The sequence below is a fragment of the Nicrophorus vespilloides genome, unplaced genomic scaffold, assembly GCF_001412225.1.
Source record: "Nicrophorus vespilloides isolate i.1.1-1 unplaced genomic scaffold, Nicve_v1.0, whole genome shotgun sequence".
Taxonomy (NCBI): domain Eukaryota; kingdom Metazoa; phylum Arthropoda; class Insecta; order Coleoptera; family Silphidae; genus Nicrophorus; species Nicrophorus vespilloides.
The window spans coordinates 13,579-20,536 of NW_017096352.1; positions in this window are offsets into that span (position 1 = coordinate 13,579).

A 6,958-nucleotide genomic window follows, 5' to 3' on the forward strand; every position below is an offset into this window, starting at 1 on the left:
TTTCATCCGAAGTCAATTAGGGATTTTTCTCCTCAATTTTAATAAAAGTTTCTATATTAAAATATCATTACAATACTATCAATAAAATATATCTACAACGATAGAAAAATTAAACTGAATAGTATTAAACATAAAATTATTATAATATCATATTTTTTATTCTCAAATTATGTAATTTTATTTACTGATAACTTACAATGTGTAAAGTACACCTATTGTCCGATTTACACGGAGTAAATCAAAATGTATGCAAAAAACATATTTTCAACATATATTTTTTTAATTTACTTTTTTTAAACCGTGTAAATAAAGTTCCGTGTAAAACGAGGTATAGGTGAGTGTTGTGTGGGAATTGATAATATTTTAAATGTTGGTACATTACACAATATGTTTTACGTTTTTTAAATTGTTATTATTTACCATCGGATGATTTTCTTCATTTTTGTACCTTCAAGAGACTTCAAGAAACGAAGCATCAACTTTAAATAACTGTCAAACTGACAGCTGTCCAACAATGGATTGTTTCCATAGCAACCATTATAATAATTACCATTAATGATACTCATATGATCAAGGCTATCCTTTATGATTATTTATGATTTTATTTATTTGCTTAACATCAAACCAATTTATTTAAAAATTCAATTAAAAAAGAAAATTTTGTTTAATTAATACTAACATTATGTAACTATTAAAGCAATATAATTGACGTTATGTTATTTTCATCAAACATGGAAATCACAACATAATTAACTAAGTATTAATTAGTTATAAGTTAAAATTTGATCAGTGATTTTCTTAATTCCATATAATTATTACAAATAAAATAATAAATTTATAAATAATATGTGGGTCAGTGTTTATATATTTATATGAAAAGTATGTAGGAATTAACGGATGTGCCGGGTTTTGCATCCCAATTTGCTTTGCGGTTGCCCTGCCGGACTATAAATCAATTTCCCGTATTGCCTATAAATTAATTAATATTATTATTATTAATTGTATGACGATGATGATTATTATTACGGTTGTTTTAATGGAGCGGAAAAGCGGCAGGGAATGCTCCAAATGGGATGCAATAAAAGCCGACAAAAGCTGATCTCCAATCTGTTGGCTGCAGTTGCCCGGAGACGGTGGCCGGAATTCTCGAGGGTCCGCAAACCCCGATCAGAATTCCGCCCTTCAATTTATGTACACACACAAACACATTCCTTCCACTATTCTCTCGCCTGATTTTGTTTTACCATCTTTTCATAATTATAATTCCTGAAAAAAAATATATATACACAGCTCCGATATTACACAAATCGAATTCTTCGAGAAAATTAATTATTTTCTTTAAAATTAATTAAGCTCGAGCTGTTTTCTTGCTTGAAGCTTATCGTAAAAAGATTTACGGCCGTGTTATAAGTTTATGAAAATGCACGGAGTACCCTCATCCTTGACGACGTGAACAAGAAGAAGGGAGTGAAAAAATTATATATATATATGATGAAGAAGTGTAATGGAAACAAAACAGTGGAGCATCTCGACCCGTCTGCCTTCATCGTTATCCCTTAATGTTCTCGCGTTTTATTCGGCATCATATTTTCTCGCTTTACGGTGTATACGATATTTGTCTTCGCATTTTTGCGACAATAAATATTTTATCTTATAATTATCGTAAAATATAGAAGCGAAGCGCGATATTAAATAACATCACTCCCGCGCGACGTGGATGGAATTCGCTTTTTCCCATTAAAAAAAAAGCGGAAATAAACGGGAAAATCACGTTCATTGAACTACACTTTTTATCGTTTTACACTGAACATAAAGAAAATGTGAAGAAATTATGAAAGTAAAAAATAAATAAAATACATGTATCCCCTTACAAACTCCCGGACTTACGAACAAAATTCTAAAAGCTATAACTGTCCAAACATATTTTTGGAAAATGTAGTTTTGTTGCATTTGTTTCTTTTGACGTTTTTTATTAAATACTTGTGATGTCTACATTGAAAAGTACTTTAAGTATTTTGTTTATTTTAATCTATTTTCAAATTTATTTAACATATATAAAAGTAAAAACAATGATAAAGTGTAGTAAGATAAGTATATTTTGAAATTTTTTTAATTCCCCCAACTTACGAACAAATTCGACTTAAGAACAAACTTTTGGAATAAAAAATATAATTAATTTAAAGAAATTAATAAGAAAAACAATAAAAAAAAGTTGTTTTTTTTAATATCTGTAAAATGAGATGAATTTAGATCAAAATAATATAACTTGTTTCATAATTAATATCAATTAACTGTAAAGTATTTTCTTCGTCGCCTGAGTTTAAAGAAAAAAATATATAAATTTTTAAATTTTAAAATTTTAGGTCTTCAGTAAATATAAATAATATCTAGTTTGATGTTCAAAATCAAGTATAAAGAAAGATTTTATAAAAAATAAATTAATTTAAATTATATGTCTATACAAAAATTGAAATATTTGCTTTAATGTTATAACAATTAATACGGTTATATTATATCAAATGTAGAAAATTTTGTGTTAGAAGTTCTGTTGAGATAAGTGATATATACAAAGATAATCTTCATAAAATTATAGTAGAATTAAATGTTAAGAGTATAATATTAAAGTATACTTTCTAAAGTGCGTGACTTTTGTTTTAATTATATATTTACTATTTTGTTGTATACAGTGGAACCTTGATTAACGTCTTTAATTCGTTCCAAAATTTCAGGATTTTTACTGTAATAGTGAAAATTATGCGAGGTGCTCGTTAAGCAAGGTTCTACTGTATATTTAACTTATACTTAAGCTTTTAACTTCAGTTTATAAGATTCCTCATGTTAATTGCATTATATATTATATAATTGTCAAGTTGATCGTTCAATCTAAAAATGAATTATTTAGATTAGATTAAATTAGATTAGAATACTTTTGTATTATATTTGCATATTTATTTAAATGCTTAAAAAAAATGTATGTAACAACAAATATATTAATAAATATTCTAAAATCAATGTGTGAGGAGTTGTACACCAGTTTCGGTCTTTAAACAAAACGATTTTAACACCTTTCCTCCCATTCCCATTTGAAAAGTAAAACACAATTGCGTGTGAATTCGAATGTTTATTTATACTCGGTGATCGCATCTAAAATAAAATTGATCTCGCTGTGTATGGGTTTATGTGTGTGTGTGTGCCACATACAGGAAATAAGAGAAACTCTGTGGAAAGAAGAAGTGTGTCGCACTAAGGTCACAAAAGCCATTCCTCATTACCGCCTCATTATATAATTGAACCTTAATGGATCGCCCTTTTTTCTCTATCTCTCTCTCTCTCCATTCCCTATAGTTTTTTTTGTTTTGTTCCAACAATCGCTCTCTCCTTGTGCATCTCTTCGAAATTCCTCTGCGTTACATTTTTTTTTTATATATTTTTCGAAACGAAAATCTGACCTCGTTCTTTCTTTCTCTGTGTATCTCTCTCCTCTTCATCGCCTGGAGAGACGCTCTGTGTTAAATGAGAGTATCGGTATTGTTGTGTGCGAAGCAGATTATCGACCTGCCGACAACCAAATGCACAGTTATGGGGATGTTGATGTGTATTTGTTCACAAAACCCCCGCTGCGATGCGAAGTGTTTATTTTTTGAAGTAATTACATGGCCAACGATGTAATGCATTTTATTGGTTTCGAGCAAACACAGACGAACATTTGCCAGGTTCATAACATACATACACACATATTTATATGCATTTAGCAATACTTTACATAGTATAGATTTTCCTATAATCAATTTAGAATATTTTTGCTTTTTTTAATGCCAACATTCTATGAAATTTGATTAAACAAACAAAAATGAGAAAATATTTACGTTTTGAGATATTTTAATCAAATTAAATTAATGTTTTTTTCTTTTATTTAAAAAATGAATTTAAAAAAAATCGAATTATATATAAATTTGCTGATTTTTTTTATATTGGACAATTTTTATTAAAAGTAATTAAAACCATTTGTTTTTTAACCCTCTGTTACTCGCGCACCATTCCGTAACATCGTTACTCGCGTGGCATCTGATAAACTCCGTTAAATATAACTTTAGTTATTAATTTATATTAGTATCAGAAAGAAATAAAATATTTGTAGAAGGTTCATAGATCCAGCTTTACATTGGGCGTCTCATAGACGCCTCGTGAGTAACGGAGGGTTAAGTTAATTGTATATTAATGTCTTAGTTTATTATTCATAAAAAACTGTAATTTGTACTAATTGTACTAAGAATAATTCCACTTATCCTCTAGTTAAGATTAATCTAGAAAGGATACTTTATATAATTAAGAGTGTTAATTTAAAGATTGTTTCTTAACCCTCTGTTAGTCGCGTACCATTCCGTAACAACGTTACTCGCTTGGCGTCTGAGAAACTCCGTTAAATAGAAATTTAGTAAATATAATTTATATAAATATATAATTAATTTGTATGAGGAAGAAATAAAAGATATGCAGAAGGTACATAGTTCCAGTTTTACAATGGGCGTCTCATAGACGCCTCGTGAGTAAGGTATATTTTAATGTATTATTAATAAATAAATATAATTTATACTAATTGTACTAACTAAGAATAATTCCACTTATCCTCTAGTTAAGATTCATCTAGAAAGGATAAGAGTGTTAGTTTAAAGATTAAAGTTAACTTGTTTATAAGTTTGTATAGTTTAAAAATTAAATAGTTATAAACTATTTATTTGTTTTATTGTTAGCAATCAATTGAGAGCAAAACAGAATTTAACCCTTTTGGCTCAAATAAAAAATAAGCAAATAAAAAAAATAGTTATTCTATAAAATTGGTTAATTAGTTAAGTTTTGGAATCTAATTATCGAAATTAACATTTTAACCGTAACATATGCACGTATGTAGATAGAAAACTGTATATAAATACATAAAAAAAAGAGAAGAAGTCGAATTAAACTGTGTAATATGAGCGTGTATCGATTTCTTCTTCCGCGGTAAAAGTGGATTTCGTCTGACCTACAATTTCGTATTTAGCATATTCATGCAGCCAGGAGAAATCCTTTACTGGTCATAGCGATCGCCGAAAAATCGTTTATTAATAACCTGAGGTGGTGGTAGAGTTGGCCACGACAACAGATGGCTAATAAATAAAGCGAATTTATTAAAAAAAATGTATATAAATATAATTAATTGGAGCGCTCTTCTCATCCTTATCCTTTCCTACTCCTTGCAGCTCGGATCCTCTCCTCTCCACTCCATGACAAATTAATTGGCGGCAGCAATAAATTCAAATTAACTCGGCCTCCTCGCAGTCGCAGATTTTCAAGACGAAAAACCGCGTCTCAGAAAATCTGATTTTAGTCAGATACGAAATTAAAAGACAAACATTGAATTTCAACGAGCATTTCATAAATATCAGTATTATTAAGAAGATAATACTTCATTTCTCATTTTTAAATCTTATTTAATTAATAAATTCGCTCTAATTTAAAATATTTTTTAAATTCAAAATAAAAAAAATTCAAAAAACATTTAAAAATATCAAATTTACAAGCTATTATTATATATTTTTTGAGATATTTTATTTATTTAAAACATGAATAAACAGTGAAAGTTAGCATTAGAATAAATTGGTAAAAAAAATCGCGCTTTCAAATGGTCTTGATGATGACATAGTTAAAGACAAAAAACAATTTTTGTTTGTAGCAAAATTTGCATAGATTATACAGGTATGAAATAATTGGTGATTTCGCTAGGTTTTGATTAAGTGTACATTATAGATGATTACTTAACAAATGGGAAAGTGATCATCCCTGGAATATATCAATGGCAACACTGATTCTGAACAGGCATTTATAATGCAGTGCAATCCACTTTGGTGATTAGTTTCCGTTAACGCAATTAGATTGATTTGGGTGAATCTATTTAATAACCTACTAAAAGTGACATAACTATTATGTATAACTATGAAACATATACTAGTTACTTTACTACCAAATTATAGTGAATGCTATTATGAATAGATAGATTTAAGGATGTACCCACACTATCAGGCATCCCCCGAATTATGAACTAGTTACGTTCCAAAGGGTGGTTCGTAAGTCCAATTTGTTCGTAAGTCGGGTGAATTTTAAAAATTTCAAAATATACTTATCTTACAACACTTTATCATGGTTTTTATTGCATAAATTTGATTAAAATAAACAAATTACTTACTTACAAATATTTTTCAATGTAGAAACAAATGCAACAAAACAGATACATTTTCCAAAGAAATTATCAATTTTTGTTTGGATAATTCATTTTTTTATCACTATATATCTCCTTGTAACAAGTTAGAGCTTTAAGAATTTTGTTCGTAAGTGCAAGAGTTCGTAAGTCGAGGGTATTGTAAAGGGAAATCTTTTAGTTTAAAACAAAACATGAATAACTAAATAAATAAGAAATTTTGAAACAAAGTATAAAAGAATACGAAGACTTACAAATTGGAAGCGAAATGTAATATATATATATATTTTTTTCTTCTCCATTTTTCTGCAGGAAAATCGACTTTGGGGAAATGAATATTCTTTCGTTCCCTCGTCGCAGAAATATAATTTACTTCCCGCACGGCCGGAAACCATACCGAAAATTTCCCGGTGGGCTGTCCTGTAATACTCGGATCGAGAGTATAATCGATGTTATTGCAACAAATTCATCCACCTGCTGAAGTCCACCGTCAAAAGAAACAAAGAGATGGAGGCAAAAAAAAAATGATATAAAAAAAAATATGTCGCGAAGAAGATGGGGATCCTATCTCCCGCATTATTCTGTATAAATAAACCCGTCTCGTCTGAGCCCCCCTCCGGTATAATCTTGAGCAAACATCCTTGCAAAAATAATGTACATTTTTCTGAGCACCGATACGCTATATTATACAAGATATCGAATAAATAAAATTAAAAAAATACGTAA